General features: G+C 45.2%; 1 long non-coding RNA gene across 1 annotated transcript; it reads right to left on the reverse strand.

Moving 5' to 3' along the window:
- Positions 1 to 14,896: 14,896 nt before the first annotated feature.
- On the reverse strand, positions 14,897 to 17,613 carry LOC149448762 (uncharacterized). Its single transcript, XR_016315495.1, has 2 exons — positions 17,500 to 17,613; positions 14,897 to 15,069 (listed from the first exon to the last, which is right to left on the reverse strand). It is a non-coding gene; the product is annotated as an uncharacterized LOC149448762 (long non-coding RNA).
- Between the last annotated feature and the right edge of the window lie 290 nt (positions 17,614 to 17,903).

Genomic DNA, 17,903 nt, shown 5'->3' on the forward strand with positions numbered 1-17,903 from the left:
TACCACTCCTGTAAAATGAGAGCAAATAATCATTGATACGTCATCATGACAGTAAATTCTCAGTGCAGGCTATCTATTGTGTCTTTTTGCCTTTTTAACCATTTCAAGAGTTGACGTAAACATTCTTGGAGCATTTACTGTGTTTGGAAATGCACAAGGTCCCCCCCTTCCCCCAGACACACTAATGCTTATTTGAAGTAGAGCCCCATTCTGATTTCAGGATGGGCTTGAAAAGCTTGCCTCTCGTGTCCGTGGCTCATGAAGGAGTCTTCTTGGCTCACACCAGAACAAGGTGCTTGTTCTGGGGGCAATGGACAGGAGAGAGGGGCCAAGGCATGCTGGCGTGGGAGCACCTAAATGAAAGATCTTGGCTGCTCTGTGGCAAACAACTGTTCAGAGCAGGTAAGTCTTACATGTTTGTTGTATTTTGGAACAATTGTTAAGATCACTTTTCCAAACCCACCTGTGATGCCAGACAGCTAATCCCAACAGGCTTCCCAGGGTCTCCATCTGCCTTGTACTCCCGCAGTTAATCAGCTGAAAGAAAAATAAAAACATTTAGATACATAGCATAGGTTTTTTTTCTTCAGAAATCTACAGGTGCCACAGACAATAGGCCAAACTGGCTAGCTGTTCTACTTCCTCTTCACTCTCTTGCCCAAAGCCACAGCATATATTCATGTAATGTTTGAGTGGGCATAACTTGTAATGTTGACTACACACTGGCTAAAATGGAAACCAATGCTTGGCACCCACCCTCTACCCAATATCCTGCTACAGGGCGTCATGGTTGCGCCTACCTTGGCTGTGTTGCCTTTTTTTTCCTTGGCTGTCAATCCCTGGGTCCTTGCTGCCAATTACTCGGCTGCGCCCGCTGATTCATGAGCATCTCTGATGGGGAGGATAACTGCATGTAAACAACACAGTTCTCCTCCCTGTCAGCTTGTGCATACTGCTTTGGATGGCTGTGCCCAGCACAGCCATCCTAAGCAGTGTCCTTTACAGTGAAGCACATAGACACAGCACACGGGTAACCCTTGCCTTGCCTCACATGTTAACCCCTTCCTGCCCAGTGCCATTAGTACAGTGCCAGTGCTTTTTTTGGGAGCAGTGATCACTGTATTGGTGTCACTAGGGATGTCAGGAACACAAAGTTAATTTCCCCCCCAGTGGCAAGAATGTATGCCGCAGTCCCACTATAAGTTGCTGTTCGCCACCATTACTAATAAAAATAAAACAAAACAGAATATATTCTGCCATTTGTAGACACTCGAACTTTCACATCAACAAAGTAATTTACACGTATTGGGTTTTTTTTTTTTTGTTTTTTTTTTGAGCAAAGACTGGGAGCAGAATACATTTGGCATTACAGAAATGGACATGTTTAATTGCAAAAAGGGAGAAATATTGATTGGGTCACAAAAGTGAATGACTTTGTGGATCTAGTGCAAGTAATTAAACAAACAGGTGACCAAATAACTCTCAAAGAACTCAAATTCTGGGATACAATTACAAGGATATAATTTCATTTGGGGGCAGCGTTGCATGACCACACAATTGTTAGTTAAAGCAACACATCGCTTTAATGCTATAAATGGCCTGGTCAGGAAGGGGAAAAACCCTCAGGAGGGCATGTGGTTAACATCTGTGTCCATGGGAGGGAGAGTCTGCAAACTTGCCATTTATTGCTGTTGAAAGGCAACAAGTAAATCAGTTGATACAGCAGGGTGTTTGCTACAAGGGGTCACTAATGGTAAGTCATCTCACAAAGGATGTTCTCACATAGGTCACCCCTGTGATTTATGGAGGTCAAAAAGCAGGTGCCCAGACTTCCGAGTGGTGTGAATGTGCATAATGGCTGATTTCCTGCCAGCAAAAGGGAGGCCCATGTGGGCTGTGATGCTGCCCTGGGACATGAAGATTCCTGCCAATACAGTGGTCCCCCCTGGTGGAGCCAATGACCTACTTCCTGGAGGGTTCAGGGTAGCAAAGTACTTCCTGGGGTTTGGAAGTGATGCTCCCTTCTAATTTCAAAATTGTAACTCCTTGGCCAGAGAACAACAATATGGGCCGGTTTACAAGCATTGAATGGGTGTTGGTTTTCCAGTAGTATAAAACTCATTGGCAGATTTAGCCCCTCTTACCATTTTCGAGCCAGAGACCAAACATATACTTCAAGCTGAGCTCCACCCAAAAGCTGAATTTCAACTTTAATGCATGTCCCCCGCTCCCGGTTAAGGATTCACCTTTGTGAATTGAGTCTCTGAATGTGACGGGTACCTGCTCCCACTTGTGCTGCGATTGTTGTTGTTGGCGATTGGATATCCCCCCCCCCCCTTCCATCGTAGTCTTATTGGACATTTGACCGGTCCCTGAAGACTACGGTACCATTACCAAAGCGCAGAGCTACTGAAGAATGTGTAGTGGGCACCTGCCTGGGAAGCCACAAGCTGTCGCAGACAGGGGCACACACTGAAGATGGTGGCACCAGGGAGAGAAGATGGCTGATAAAACCAGTCATGGTGAGGACCCTGCTGGATGGAGGAACCGTTGAGTGTCTGTATTTGTCAAGTCAGCAGCTACTTTTTTTTTTTATTATATCTGCTGAGTTTGATTGTTTAACAAATCAAATGGAAATCCTCTAACTTTGAGGACGAACTTACATTAGGTCTAATCTTTGCTCTCGGATTTCTATATGCTCTGTCAAACTGTTACTTGTTCAATAAATAAGACCTGGATTTGGGTATCCTTGTGTGGATTATTCTTGGAAATATTGTAGTCTGTTACTAACATTAATATTGTCCGACCTCAGATATATTAGCCAATTCTATGGATTGAAAAGATTTTTATATATATATATATATATATATATATATATATATATATATAAAACTTTATTTAAGATAACGATTGGTCAAGACCAAAACAAGGACCCAATTGATTGCAACTGCAACAAATTTAATCTCTACCTACGGTAGAATACGTACATGTGAAGTAGCAGGCGATAAGGTCAGCTCGCATGGCCATCCTGTCGTTGGTATTCCACCTTCGGGAGACCCACAGTTGACGGACTTCAGGCGTCATCTCCCAGGAATAATTCCTCGCCTGGTGTAGGAGGCAACAGGCGAGGATGATCCTGGAACACTTCGGAGGAGAGTATAGTAACTAACCCCCAGGCCTGGCCAAACACAAAAAGCGTGACTTTAGAAATCCTATTGTCTGCTCCACAATAGCTTGGCTTTTGGAATGAGCCTTGTTTATAATTTGTTTTGGCTATGCTCTGGGGGTACCTGACTGGAGCCATCAGCTGCGGATAGGCGGCATCCCCTGTGGGTGAAAAAGAACAAATGTGGTCAAGTAATTACATTAGTATGGTTATATATTATATAGAAGTTCAAAACGTCCATTATTTCTAAGGTTGGTTTCTACCTAGACACAGTTGATAGCCTTTCTCCATTTTACACTGACCAGGCTTTGTACAATGTGAATGTCAAATCACTTTTAGGGCATGAAGTCAGTGTTTGGAATATACAGTTGTGTCCAAAATTATTCAACCCCCACTGAAATTGAGTGTTTTGGCCAGTTTGACATTGCTTTTGATCATTCAGTCATCTTGCTTACATTTACATTAAAGAGGCACTTGTAGGTCAGACAAATATAACATAACAGTTATAATGAAATAACCACAAATGTCTTTTCTGTGCTCACAGCATTATCAGTTTTATTCAACCCCCAAGTGACATTCAATCTTAGTACTTAGTACAGCATCCTTTTACAGTTATAACAGCTTTTAAACGTGAAGCATAGCTTGACACAAGTGTCTTGCAGCGATCTACGGGTATCTTCGCCCATTCTTCATGGGCAAAGGCCTCCAGTTCAGTCACATTCTTAGGCTTGCGCACTGCAACTGCTTTCTTTAAGTCCCACCAGAGGTTCTCAATCGGATTTAAGTCTGGTGACTGCGATGGCCACTCCAAAATGTTCCAGCCTTTCCTCTGCAACCATGCTCTAGTGGACTTGGAGGTATGCTTGGGATCATTGTCCTGTTGAAAGGTCCAACGTCTCCCAAGCCTCAGGTGTGTGACGGACTGCATCACGTTTCCATCCAATATCTCCTGGTACTGAAGAGAATTCATGGTACCTTGCACACGCTGAAGCTTCCCTGTACCTGCAGAAGCAAAACAGCCCCAAAGCATGATTGACCCTCCACCATGCTTCACAGTAGGCAAGGTGTTCTTTTCATCATAGGCCTTGTTCTTCCTCCTCCAAACATAGCGTTGATCCATGGGCCCAAACAGTTCTAATTTTGTTTCATCAGTCCACAGAACACTATCCCACAACTTTTGTGGTTTGTCCACATGGCTTTTGGCATACTGCAGTCGACTCTTCTTATTCTTTGGAGACAGCAAGGGGGTACGCCTGGGAGTTCTGGCACGGAGGCCTTCATTACGCAGTGTGCGTCTTATTGTCTGGGCTGAAACTTCTGTACCCACATCTGACAAATCTTTTCTCAGTTCCTCAGCAGTCACACGGGGACTTCTCTCCACTCTACGCTTCAGGTAGCGCACAGCAGTCGAAGTCAGCATCTTCTTTCTGCCACGACCAGGTAGCGTTTCAACAGTGCCCTTTGCCTTGAATTTGCGAATGATGCTTCCTAAGGTGTCTCTTGGTATGTTTAACATCTTTGCAATCTTCTTATAGCCATTGCCCTTCCTGTGAAGAGAAATCACCTCTTCTCTTGTCTTCCTGGACCATTCTCTTGCCTTCACCATGTTTGTAACCACACCAGTAAATGTCTAGAAGGAGCTGAGTATCACAGTCATTTTAAAGCTGCCTAATTGGTGCTTATTATGCTTGATTGCTGCTCGGTGACATCCACAGGTGTTTTCAATACCTGATGGAAAGCACCTGTATGAACCTCTGTTCTTCAGAGTGGTAGTCTTTAAGGGGTTGAATAATTGTGGCAATGAAGAAACCACATAAGAACCATTTACTACTGTATTACATAAACAATTGATGTCATTTTAGTTGCATTTGGGTAGTTACAACGTCCTTGTAGGATTTGATTCTGAATACAATTCCAAATGTACACTATAGTCCCTAAACCCCTTTACAGCATTGGGGGTTGAATAATTTTGGACACAACTGTATGGACCTTACTTATCTCTTTTCCACATTATCTGCTGATTGGTACATATATGCATCCTCTTGTTTTTGTTTTAGGGCCTAGAGTCCACATCTATGTGGCGTAAGGTGAACCTTTTGCTGGGCTGAGAGGGTGTTCCCAGCACAGTCCTCAGTGGGGCCAGAGAAAGGGCTGGATGTATGCGTGCAAAGGTTAGCTTTAGGATCATGTTATTGCTTTTATTGGCAAGCACAGTGGCCTCATAACTGCAAAGCCTGGGCCTGTCATCTTTGGTAACGTGCATGCAATATTATAGTTCATGTGGAGCCACAAACACACAATACCTTACCAAGATGCCAGCCGTCTGGCATTTGCCCACTATGGAACTTCCGGTACACACCCGACTGGTGGACTATAAAGGCATCATGGCACGACCCTGGAAAACCTGAGTGGACACTCATGATACGCTGTCTGGCTTCACAGAGAACTTGGATGTTAAGTGAGTGGTACTGCTTGCAGTTGCGAAAGTCCACTTTTTCTCTCCTGGGGGCTCTGATTGCTACATGGGTGCAATCGGTTGCACCTAGTATTTGCAGCGTTTGGACACACAGGTAAAAACCCACCTTTATACCATTCCACTCCTCTTCATTTTGTGGCCAGTGAATAAGTCGTGGCACCAGGTCAAGAATGGTATCTATGACCTGCATAAAAACCCTGGACACAGTTGGTTGACTTATCCCAACAATAAGTCCAGAGGTGGTTTGGAAGCTCCCATGACCCAAAATATAGAGGGTCGTCAGCAACTTTACCATCCCAGGTAGAGCATGACTGCGCCGTGTGGTGGGCACAATATTTTCCTCTATGAGGTGATAGAGGTGCATAATTGCATCTCGTCCTAAACTAAACCGACGCCGGATATCAGAGTCCTGCAAATTTTCAAGATATGTGCGTTTGACAAAGAGCCGTGGCTCATGTAAGCGCATCAAAGGAGCAGGAACTGGAGCAGGTTCCTGATTTGCAGCAGGATACAGAGCACGAGGTTCAGCTGCAGCTGTATCACGCAACAGTTGTAGGAAAACTGTTAAAGCTGTATATAGACATTCCTCATATGCATCATTCACATCCTGGTTCATCATCTCCTCCGCCATCTCAGCAACCAAGTACATGCACGAGACTGGACGGCTTTTGCGCGTGTATATAATATACACTTTACGGCAATGGCGCACACATACGCGTCATCGCCGCCTGACTATAAATGAGAGCACATGGACGGTCAGTCTTCTCATACAGCAGATGTGGCATGAGAGCATCTCTAAGGTAAGCTTACAATGTTGTTAGAGTACATTTTAACTGACATTTGTTACTATAAATGCCAAAAAATGTGCTATACAACACTATTACGTGTAAACAAATTTATCCTTCTCTACTTTAATTTGCCCATGTTTTGGATTGTATCTGTGCTTTTTATTTAGCTCACTTTCAGCTGTTTGTAGCACCTGTAGTGTGCCATTGCCCAAAAACATTTACTTATGTTATAATGTGTTTGGCCAAACATAATATTTTTTGCCCTTTTTGTCTTTTTTTTTCTCTTTGGAGTATTTCGACATTTACAAGGGCCATTTATATTTGGTAAGTGTGGTCCCCACTAGGGCATGTGCTGTTGTTGGCGGCCAGAGCCCTGACTTTGGCCCTTCTGTCTTTCTCTTTGCAGTTCTCTGACGTATTTTCCCTCCCACACCCCCGGAGAGGGGCAAGTTTCGATTTGGTAAGTGTGGTCCCCACTAGGGCATGTGCTGTTGTTGGCGGCCAGAGCCCTGACTTTGGCCCTTCTGTCTTTCTCTTTGCAGTTCTCTGACATATTTTCGCCCCACAACCCCGGAGAGGGGCAAGTTTCGATTTGGTAAGTGTGGTCCCCACTAGGGCATGTGCTGTTGTTGGCGGCCAGAGCCCTGACTTTGGCCCTTCTGTCTTTCTCTTTGCAGTTCTCTGACATATTTTCGCCCCACAACCCCGGAGAGGGGCAAGTTTCGATTTGGTAAGTGTGGTCCCCACTAGGGCATGTGCTGTTGTTGGCGGCCAGAGCCCTGACTTTGGCCCTTCTGTCTTTCTCTTTGCAGTTCTCTGACGTATTTTCCCTCCCACACCCCCAGAGAGGGGCAAGTTTCGATTTGGTAAGTGTGGTCCCCACTAGGGCATGTGCTGTTGTTGGTGGCCAGAGCTCTGACTTTGGCCCTTCTGTCTTTCTCTTTGCAGTTCTCTGACGTATCCACCCCCCCCCGGCCAGCAGCAGAACAATTAATTTTATTTTTTTGGTAAGTGTGGCCCTTCCTCCAGGGCATGTGCTGTCTTTTGAGGTCAGACAACTAACCCTTACCCTTATGTCACTTTTTGTGTTTCAGATTTCTACACTTGTCCAGGGTTCCTGCTGCTGCTGCAAACAGCACCAAGCCAGACCCCCTGCCCACTTGTCCTCCCATGGTGGGCCGAAGAGGCCGTGGACCCAGGGGGGGGCGTGGTGTCCTGCGGGGCACTGGGCCTTCCCCTGGGTCAGTTGGCAGGGGGGCCCAGGAGGTTTTTAGGGCAATGGAGGGCCGGGGGTCTGGCTCTGGTGTGAGGGGGCACCAAGCTGGTGGCAGAAGGAGCCAATCTTCCTTCCGAGAAGAGGCGGAAGCTGTGACTGCTGCCTCCCCTTCTAGTCCTGAAGAAGGGACATCAAGGGGAGGCAGATGGGGCCGGGCCTGGCCCCAGGCCCCGACCAAGCCAAAGTTTCCGCCCTTCTCCCGCGATGAGAACTGGGCCCTTGTGTCTGCTTTTATGGAAAGAGCAGACCAAATTTTAGGGCTCCGGTCCTCCCGCAGCGATCAGGCGGCCAAGGACTGTCTGTGGGAGGAAATCGCGGTGGCCGTGAATGCAGTGGGCAGGATGATACGCCGGAGCCTCCCAAACCTCAAGAAGCGTATGCGTGATCTGAGACGGAATTTAAAGTCGAAGTTGGCTGAGTGGGCTGAGCAGGGGCATGTTACCATCGGAGGTGTGGATCCGGACCATCTTCAGCGCCTGTCTCGGGTAGAACGAGCACTTCTGCCAGTCATCAGCATGTCCACGATTTTGGGGGTGACGGCTCGTGCAGATTCTGATGACTTGCAGAGTGGTAAGTACACTACACATGCCCATATTGTCTTTAAAGTTGTGTTATCTTTTTGTAAAGCAAAGTGTGTGAAATAGTGTAGCTTTACATTTGTTGTTCATTTTGTCTTGTGTTGTAGCCCGTCCCGGGCCAGGTGCTGCCCCTGCCAGCCCCTCAGATGACTCGGATCACGCATACGCTGATCCAGAGGTGTTCCCTCCTGGTAAGCACTCATTGGGAATGCACCCTGTAATGTTGAGCAGGCTCCTAGAACATCAAACATCATCTCACATGTCAATGTCCTATTCACAGCACAACATCAGCAGGAGGAGGAGAGGCTCCCCCCACTGCAGTCAGGCCAGGAGGAAGATCTGGGTATGTATTAATGTGCTTGCCTAGAACAATCATAATCACTCAAGATAAGCCTATGAGCATCCTTTTTAGGAATGCAGAACAAACCAACGCTAAACTCTGTGTGAACACAAATATATCTCCACAACACGCTGTATTTCTTTGGGGCTCCTCACTGTATTGCACTCAAACCCCTAGAGAAATCAATGTGAAAAACTGTTAAAATGCAGAAATGTCTAATCCCTGCCAAATGTTGTGGGCCCAGTTTCCCCAGGCCAATACAAGCAGGTAACCCCACCAAACCAAATTGGGGAGCTAACTGATGAGAGCAATAAAGTTCCAAACATCACTAACTAGCTGACATCTCCTGAGCGTTCAAAATCAGACTCGCCTGTGCAACTTCAGAAATTCTCCCAGACACAAAAACATTCCACGCATGTAAACACATACATGTAATCTGACCAATGTCAAAATGCTCATCTCTGACAGTCCCAGAATATCCAATGTGTTTGGTGTTTAGTGCCATGCATATATCATGCCTGCTCAATATACAGGAAGTGATGTGCTCCATTACCTCCCAATCGTGCCGCTCAACTTCAGGTTTGAACCGCACAAAGGGAAGGCCAAACACACTTTGGCCAACACTATGGTTGGCAGAACTAGCAACATTCCTTAAATTCTCTTGGAATCAGTAAGTATCATTTTAAGGCTGCAGGTCTCCAGGCAAATCCTTGTTAAAAGTAAAGCCTAAAAGAGCTCATGCTTGTTTTACATTTCCATTCAATGAGTTTATTGGCCCCCCTTAAGGATGCAGATTTTCGGAGTAGTGTTTAAACACTTGTCACCTGCACTGTAGTTGTCATTTGTCTACAGTCCAGGGAGAGCATCAAATGACGCCCTCCCGCGTGCTCTTGGGGGCTCACAGCTGCCGATCTCTGTAGCCTTTTACCACGTGATCACGGCAGATCAACGGTCAATGTAATTGCCAGTTATCGGCTGCACTTTCTTCATGCTGTCAGTGTGAGGAATGTACTGCAGATAACCAGCAATTTGCAGAGGATGGCTCGCCACCGATCATCAGGGCACTGATTATCATTGCCCTGATGATCAATGCCCAGCAGGGCCACCAGTCAGTGCTGCCTATCAGTGGCTATCATTGGTGCAGATCAGTGCAGCATCATCAGTGCTGCCTATCCATGCCACCTCATCAGTGCAGTCTCATCAACAGCTCAGTGAAGGTGAAAAGTTACCTCTTTGAAGAATTTGATAAGAGAAAAAAAGAGAAACACAGTTTTTCACATTGTTAGGTGGTTATGTATTTTTAGGGCAACCAAAAAAAGCACACCCAGCAGCCATTAAGTATCCCCCAAAGCAACCACTATTTGTGTGAAAACAATGTCATATGAGTACAGTGTTGCATGACCACAATTGTCATTCAAAGTGCAACAGCACTGAAAGGTGAAAATTGGCCAGCCCAGGAATGGATTTTAACTGGCCAGTAGGCAAGTGGTTAAAAAAGCTGTGCTGACAATGCTGCCAGTGATATCTAGTGGGCTCTCTCTCCTGACTTGTTTCATCATGTGATCTGGGACTTAAGCATAGTAAAACTTTAGAGGTCAACATCAAGAAATGTAGCTACTCACCCAATTGTCAAGTTCAAAGTGACTGCGTCCATTTTACCATAGCTCAAAATGCAGGGGCAAAATCAAAGATATACCAAGACTGAGTATTTTTGGAGCCATTTTCCCAAAGCCAAAAAACCCAGCCAGATCACAATTAAAAGCACACACAAATGTCAGTTTTCTAAGTCCCGAAAAAGGAATCTCCAGGGGCAAATCATTTTACCGTGCCCCCCCCCCCAAAACAAAGTAAATGAAATAATGCTTTACGCCTCTCATGTAAACATGGGGCCAATAGACTACTTGAGTTTGGCACAAAACATGACTAGCAGGAAGATCTATTCCTTTGCCAGACCTATCCACCCAGATTCTCGGCTTTGAAGTTGCCTAAAGCCCAAAAGGCATCATAAAGACTAAATTTATTGTTCATTGACAAACACACTATATTGCCAACACTGTTGGGATACCTTCCTTTCTGCACACATGAACTTGAATGGCGTCTTAGTCTGTACGGTTCAATATTGACGAGTCCTGCCGTTTGTAGCTCAAACAGCTTCAAATTGTCTGGAAAGGCTGTTTAATCTTTTCGGCTATTCTTAGGCTATTCTTAGACTGGCACATGAGAATTTTCTTTTTCACATTGAGTTGTCATGAGACTTGCGGTTTAAAAGTGATTAAAGGAATTTTGGATGCATTGGTCTTGATCTCTTCAGAGCCACAGTTATATAAATTCTTTGGGATGCATTTACATGCGTTGGGCTTTGGCAATATTTTGGGGCTGGGGCACATTTTTATATTTGATTGGAGCATTTTGGGTTGGCATTGAAGCCTTTTTGGAATGTTGCCTTAACGACAAATGTTATATCTTTTGGATTAAATGTTTGAAGCCCAAGGTCTGAAAGCCTGCAGTAGCTTATGGGCATATTGTAGCCATCCTAACACATCTGCCTCCTTGTTTGGCAGGAAAGGTGGCCACTAATTCTTTTGGCCCCTGCTCCTGAGCCTTACCATGCCTCTTTCTACTCTCAAGCAGTCTCGTGGCCTGTGGGTGCCAGTGTCCTATTTCTCTGGATAAACTGTTGTGAAAAACATAACAATGAGCAATCCTTCAAACCCTGGTCAAAAATGTCAGATCATACATACAGCCTAACGTGTATCTGTTGCTAATCATCTTGAAATCTATTTTCAGATCTTTTGGACCTGGATGCCCCAGCTGGGGGAGAACAGTCTGCATCTGATGTTGGGGTATGGGAACTGCTGTAATGGGGTGGGGATGTTCAAATGCATGTTGCATGTGTATTTGGGAAATGTAATGCATTTTTTTTGTTTTTGTGGTGCAGAGAATTTCAGACACTCCAATATTCCATCAAAGTCCGTCACCTACACCTGAGTGGCCTGAACCTCCGGTGAGAAATGCTAAAGATGTTATCCCTAATGAGTTACCCATTTAGAGTATAACTCTGTTCCTGGCTGGGTAGGATTTGGCACCTTGATGTGTAACTTACTTTTTTGGGATCATTGCTTAGTCATGAGCTGGAGAGAGTGATGTGCATGTGACAATTCAGCATTTTAGCATTTCACTTTGTCTAAATCCAAATCCAATCACATTTCAGAGCAGGAAGGTATCAGTCTGGGTAAAGATGCCAAATCATTCATTTCAGGAAAATGTTCATCCAGTGTAATGTGTCAGGGAAAGGCATTTGCCAATACCTGGTCCTAGGGGTGGGACATGAGCTAGTGTTTGGTGTCAGACGAGCCCCCTGTCCTACTGTATGCTTGTGCTGTGTGTTAAACACTCCTTTAATATATTTTTTTTGTTTGTTTCTCCTTGCAGCCAACATTGGATGCAGCTGGATCGGCACCCCATCCACCTGGACACAGCCCCCATCTCGAGCTTGGGGAAAGGCTGTTGTTCCATATGGATAGATTATGGGAGCAAAGGAGGCTTTCTAATGTGCCCACTAATCTAGAAAGTTTACTGGGGCTCCAACAGACAACCCTGCTTGAACTTGTCACTGCAGTCCGGGCTCACACTGCAGTGCTGCAGGAAAACACTGCAGTGCTGCATGATATCCGGGCCTTATGTCAAGCAGGGCTTGATCAACATGCACCTTCAACCAGAGGCTCACAACCCCTGTGCAGTAGTTGTTTGGAGCCAATACCAAGGGTGCCACACAGTTCTCCTGCTGAAAGTGGTGGGGAATCAGCAGGGGAACAAGCTTTGGAGGTGCCGATTTGGGAACCACCCACTCTGGTGCAGCCCCCTCAAGAAACCACAACACAAGTCCAGTATGCCTCCTTCCCCATGCCTCACACTTCTGCACCTTTCTCACATTCAACTTTGCCCCTTGACCACACCCTCACTTCCACAGCCCCTCCCCTTTTTTCTACACACCCCTCCTCTCAATCCCGTTTCCACCCTTACCTTCCACATCCTGCACACATACACACGCACTCCAATGCCCCTCTCAACATTCTCCCTACCCACATACCCCTCTTCACCACACATTCAACCCCTTCTCCAGCACTCCCACCCTATCACTCTTTCCCAGCCCCGCAACACTTCTACCCTGCCTTACATCCCCACATTTCCTTCACCCCTTCACCAGCCCTCTATCCTCAATACTATTTCCGAGCCCCTCCACACCCAGTACCTCCAACCCTCACACCACCTCCCCCTGCAGCAGCAGCATCACCTGCTGGAGCCACCGCCACATCCTCCTCCTCATCCCCCTCCTCCCATTAATTATTTAGTTCAGGTACTTATGTAGCGCTGTTAATTTACGCAGCGCTTTACATATATATTGTACATTCACATCAGTCCCTAACCCTCAAGGGGTGTATGATCTAAGGTCCCTAACGCACATTCATACATACACATACTAGGGCCAATTTAGACAGGATCCAATTAACCTACCAGCATGTCTTTGGACTGTGGGAGGAAACCGGAGTACCCACGGAGGCACAGGGAGAACATGCAAACTCCAGGCAGGAGGTGCCATGGCTGGGGTTTGAATCAACGACCCTAGTACTGCCAGGCGGAAGTGCTAACCATTTAGCCGCTGTGCTGCTCGTTAATGTGTATTTTCTCTGTTTATTTATGTTAATAAATATTTTTTTTAAAGTGGCTGAACGTGTTATGCATATTGTCAAATGTGTTTTGGCTAATAATAGTGAGTTGGTCATGTAGGGAATCCAACACAGGTTTTTTTTGGGGAGTGTTGCTACCAGTAGATCTAAATAGTTAACACTCAAACAATCAGCACATCCTAAATAACATTGAAAGTTGTCACTTCCCACTTCCCAAGGCATTGGTGGTTATACTCTTTGGCCCTTCTGCTGTTTTTTACCTGCTGGTCTGTCCTTCAAAGAGTTCTAGCTGTTCCACATCAAACAAGTTCTCTGGCACATGTACCAGTTGGCCCTTATCTGCTATCAATTTGGCTGTCCCAAGGGAGCTTAGAATTATCAGTGGACTTTGTGGGCAAGGCTAACTTTCCCAAAAATGGGAAAACACAATATTGCAGCTTGTCTTCAAATTGTTGGCTAGCTTTGGTCTTTGATGCAGGAGTCTTCTTCAAAATCCGCATCCCACAAACACTTGCCTCCCCAGAGACTGACACTGCTGTCCAAATACGTTCCCTGTGCTACTTCATACACACACACACACACTATAAAAGAAGTGTGTCAATAGCCAGGCTCACCAGGTGAAAAACCAGGCCACAACTTACAAACATTAAGCCTGCCAAGGAAAGCTAGAGACACCTAAAGTTGTGAGAATAAGAAAAAGGACTTCCGTTGTTTGGACTATCATTATGCTTGACTAACTTGACCCAGACTAAGTTTGCTTTACACACCGTGTAACATCTTGCCCTGAGATTGGTTGGGGAGCATAGGATCTTTAGCTGCCTGATTCTAGACATGTGTGTGCGCCTATGGAATTTATGTGCCCAGTGGACACTTGTTCCTCCATTCCCTTCCCAACTCCTGTTGGCAAAACACTGATATGTGAATGAGCAACAAGTTGGATCCAAGTGGTATGTGGTGAGCAGATAGTCAATTTGGCCATTAGGGCCTCTGCTGCGGTAAATTGCATGTAAGTGGTCTCATCCATAACTGATAGTCCTTCCAAGAGCAGCTTTCAAGTCATGTGGCTTCTGTGTAATGCCAATCCCAATTAGAAATGAGGTGAGAAGAAACATCTTGACAGAGTTGGCCCACAGGATCCACCCACACATTATCTACTTGGTTGCACCTCCCTTTTTGCCAGTCTTCACAACTACACTCCACCAAGCTATGTAGAAGTCCCTGGATGGAATGAAAGAGCAAACTTAAACAATGTAACGTGAATGGAGTGTTCTGTGTAAACTATTGATGGATTTCACAAGCAGCAGCAAATTAAGATTGGGAGTAGCTGCAGACAACTTCAATCTTTATATATCCGAGTTTAGGATTGAAGAAGCTGGTTTACCTCTTTGAAACATGCAATCCTAAAGCTGGACTTGCCAGAACAGACTTTGTTTGGACATTACCAAAAATTCAAGGTAAGCAAGACTGGCCACTGCAGTTGGAGCTAGCAGAGTACTGCAATGCTATAGGGACATGCAGATCAGCTCCAACTGCAATGAAGAAGATTGCCTACCTGCAAAGGCTAAAGAAGGCCACAACACAGTGCACTGTCAAATATAAATAACATTTATTTCTAAAAAAAAAATAAATAAAATTTAAAACCACTACAATTGTTGACGGAAATAGGACACTATGTCTGTCTGGTTCTCGGCTGGCCCCACCCCCAATGCATGTTCCAGTGCTCCTATTCTTTCACAAACCCAGCTCATGAGGCCTCACTGTAGAAAAAGTCAGGAAAAAAAATGTATTAGCTGCAATTAAAAGTGACAAACTTGCTTCCAAAACAAACAACAGCATGCAATACATGTCTAACTTTGTCCATTATCCTGAAAGCACTCTATGCTGTTGTCAACTCATAATTGGAACACAGAGTTACATTTCTTGCCTAGGAGGATTTCAAGGCCCAGGGAGTGAGCTTGGACTCCTTAGGCCTAGAATAAAGTGTTTGCTCACTGACTACAAATTATATCTGTTGGCAACAGTGAAAAGGGCAATCTCGTCAGTAAAGACAACAGATGACTTTGCCACACCTACAGGTAAAACTGGAAAAATTAGAATATCGTGCAAAAGTTCATTTATTTCAGTAATGCAACTTAAAAGGTAAAACTAATATATGATATACTCATTACATGCAAAGCAAGATAGTTCAAGCCATGATTTGTCATAATTGTGATGATTATGGCTTACAGCTCATGAAAACCCCAAATCCACAATCTCAGAAAATTAGAATATTCCATGCAATTGTACATAGAACAATATCGGACCTCTGAAAAGTATAAGCATGCATATGTACTCAGTACTTTGGTTTGGGCCCCTTTTGCAGCAATTACTGCTTAAATGCGGCGTGGCATGGAAGCTATCAGCCTGTGGCACTGCTGAGGAGTTATGGAAGATCAGGATGCTTCAATAGAGGCCTTCAGCTCTTCTGCATTGTTCGGTCTCATGTCTCTCATCTTTCTCTTGGCAATGCCCCATAGATTCTCTGTGAGGTTCAGGTCAGGCGAGTTTGCTGGCCAATCAAGCACAGTAATCCCACGGTCATTGAACCAGGTTTTGGTGCCTTTGGCAGTGTGGGCAGGTGCCAAGTCCTGCTGGAAAATGAAGTCCGCATCCCCATAAAGCTCGTCTGCGGAAGGAAACGTGAAGTGCTCCACAATCTCCTGGTAGACGCCTGCGTTGACCCTGGACTTAATGAAGCACAGTGGACCAACACCAGCAGATGACATGGCTCCCCACATCAACACAGACTGTGGAAACTTCACACTGGACTTCAAGCATCTTGCATTGTGTGCCTCTACCTTCTTCCTCCATACTCTGGGTCCTTGGCTTCCAAATGAGATGCAAAAGTTGCTCTCATCAGGACTTTGGACCACTGAGCAACAGACCTGGTCTGTTTTTGTTTAGCCCAGGTAAGACGCTTCTGACGTTGTTTGTTCATGAGCGGCTTGACAAGAGGAGTACGACACTTGAAGCCCATGTCCAGGATCCGTCTGTGTTAGCTCTTGATGCACTTACTCCAGCCTCAGTCCACTCCTTGTGAAAGTCCCCAACACTTTTGAATGGCCTTTTCCTGACAATCCTCTCCAGGCTGCGGTCATCCCTGCTGCTTGTGCACCTTTTTCTTCCACACCTTTCCCTTCCACATAACTTTCTATTAATGTGCTTTGATACAGCACTTTGGGAACATCCAACTTCTTCTGCAATTACCTTTTGAGGCTTTTCCTCCTTATGGATTGTGTCAATTATGGTTTTCTGCACAACTGTCAGGTCAGCTGTCTTTCCCATGATTGTGATTCCTACTGAACCAGACTGAGAGACCATTTAAAGGCTCAGGAACCATTTGCAGGTGTTATGGCTTAATTAGCTGCTTAGAGTGGGACACTTTGAGCCGAGAATATTGCACCTTTTCACAATATTCTAATTTTCTGAGATTGTGGATTTGGGGTTTTCATGAGCTGTAAGCCATAATCATCACAATTATGACAAATCATGCTATGCATTATGACTATCTTGCTTTGCATGTAATGAATCTATCTCATATGTTAGTTTCATCTTTTAAGTTGCATTACTGAAATAAATGAACTTTTGCATGATATTCTAATTTTTCGAGTTTCACCTGTATCTCCTCCACAGAGTTCCCAAAAACATCTATCCTAGCTTTCTATTGGAGAGCCTTGCTCTTGACAAGAGGAATTGGCTCACACACATCAGCTTAGCTACGCTTACACTACAGTAAGAGTGGGAACACTCATTGGTCAGCCGTTGCAGCCATTCCCACTTTCCTTCCTGGGGTCTACAATAGAGTGACTTCAAGCATCCCGAAGAAAAGGACACAGGTCGGCAGCAGAACTGAAGCTTCACAGGAATATGTCACAAAGTCTATGTCTTTGACAGTCTAGCTGCAAAAGGGCTCAGTCCATACAATATTCCCCTAAGCAAAAACACAAATGCCCCCTCGATTGTTAACACATGCACACTGCAAGGTGGCATTTGTAGCTTGGAGCAGATTGGGAATCACAAAAAAAAATAAGTCTGGTGCCAGCCTTCCCACCCTTTACCCAACACCCCTTATGTAACACCCCCACACATAGGCACTGTCCAAAAGCAAATATTGTAAAGTTGATTAAATTCAAACAAATGGGACATACCTGGCCCAACTGGGCCCTGGGGCTCGGGGGAACTGGAGGACACTTCCCCCTCCTCCAAGGAGTCCTCCTCCATCCATTCCCTCCTGGGGGCTCGGGAGAGCCGCCAGTCCCTTTCTGAGTGCGTTGAAACTTGAAAAAAAACACAAGCAAAAGAGCTCCACATGTCAGTATAATTTGAGGCTTTGTAAAGTTAAGAGTTTACTACAAACACACACAATGTTGAAACCAAGCCTTACAGTCTCTCAGACTTGAAGCACAAGGTACAGACTAACTCCAGATAAGTTTGGATAGTGTATGACTCTAGGGAATTCAAAGAAAGTCGAATGTGAAATTCTGGCTCCTGAACATCTAAATAGAAGAGGGTGCGCTCATGAAAATTAACAAAGTCCAATCTTTATGTTGAA

The sequence above is a fragment of the Staurois parvus genome, unplaced genomic scaffold (assembly GCF_062004578.1).
Source record: "Staurois parvus isolate SC_StPar_1 unplaced genomic scaffold, SC_StPar_1.0 ptg000657l, whole genome shotgun sequence".
In the NCBI taxonomy this organism is placed as follows: domain Eukaryota; kingdom Metazoa; phylum Chordata; class Amphibia; order Anura; family Ranidae; genus Staurois; species Staurois parvus.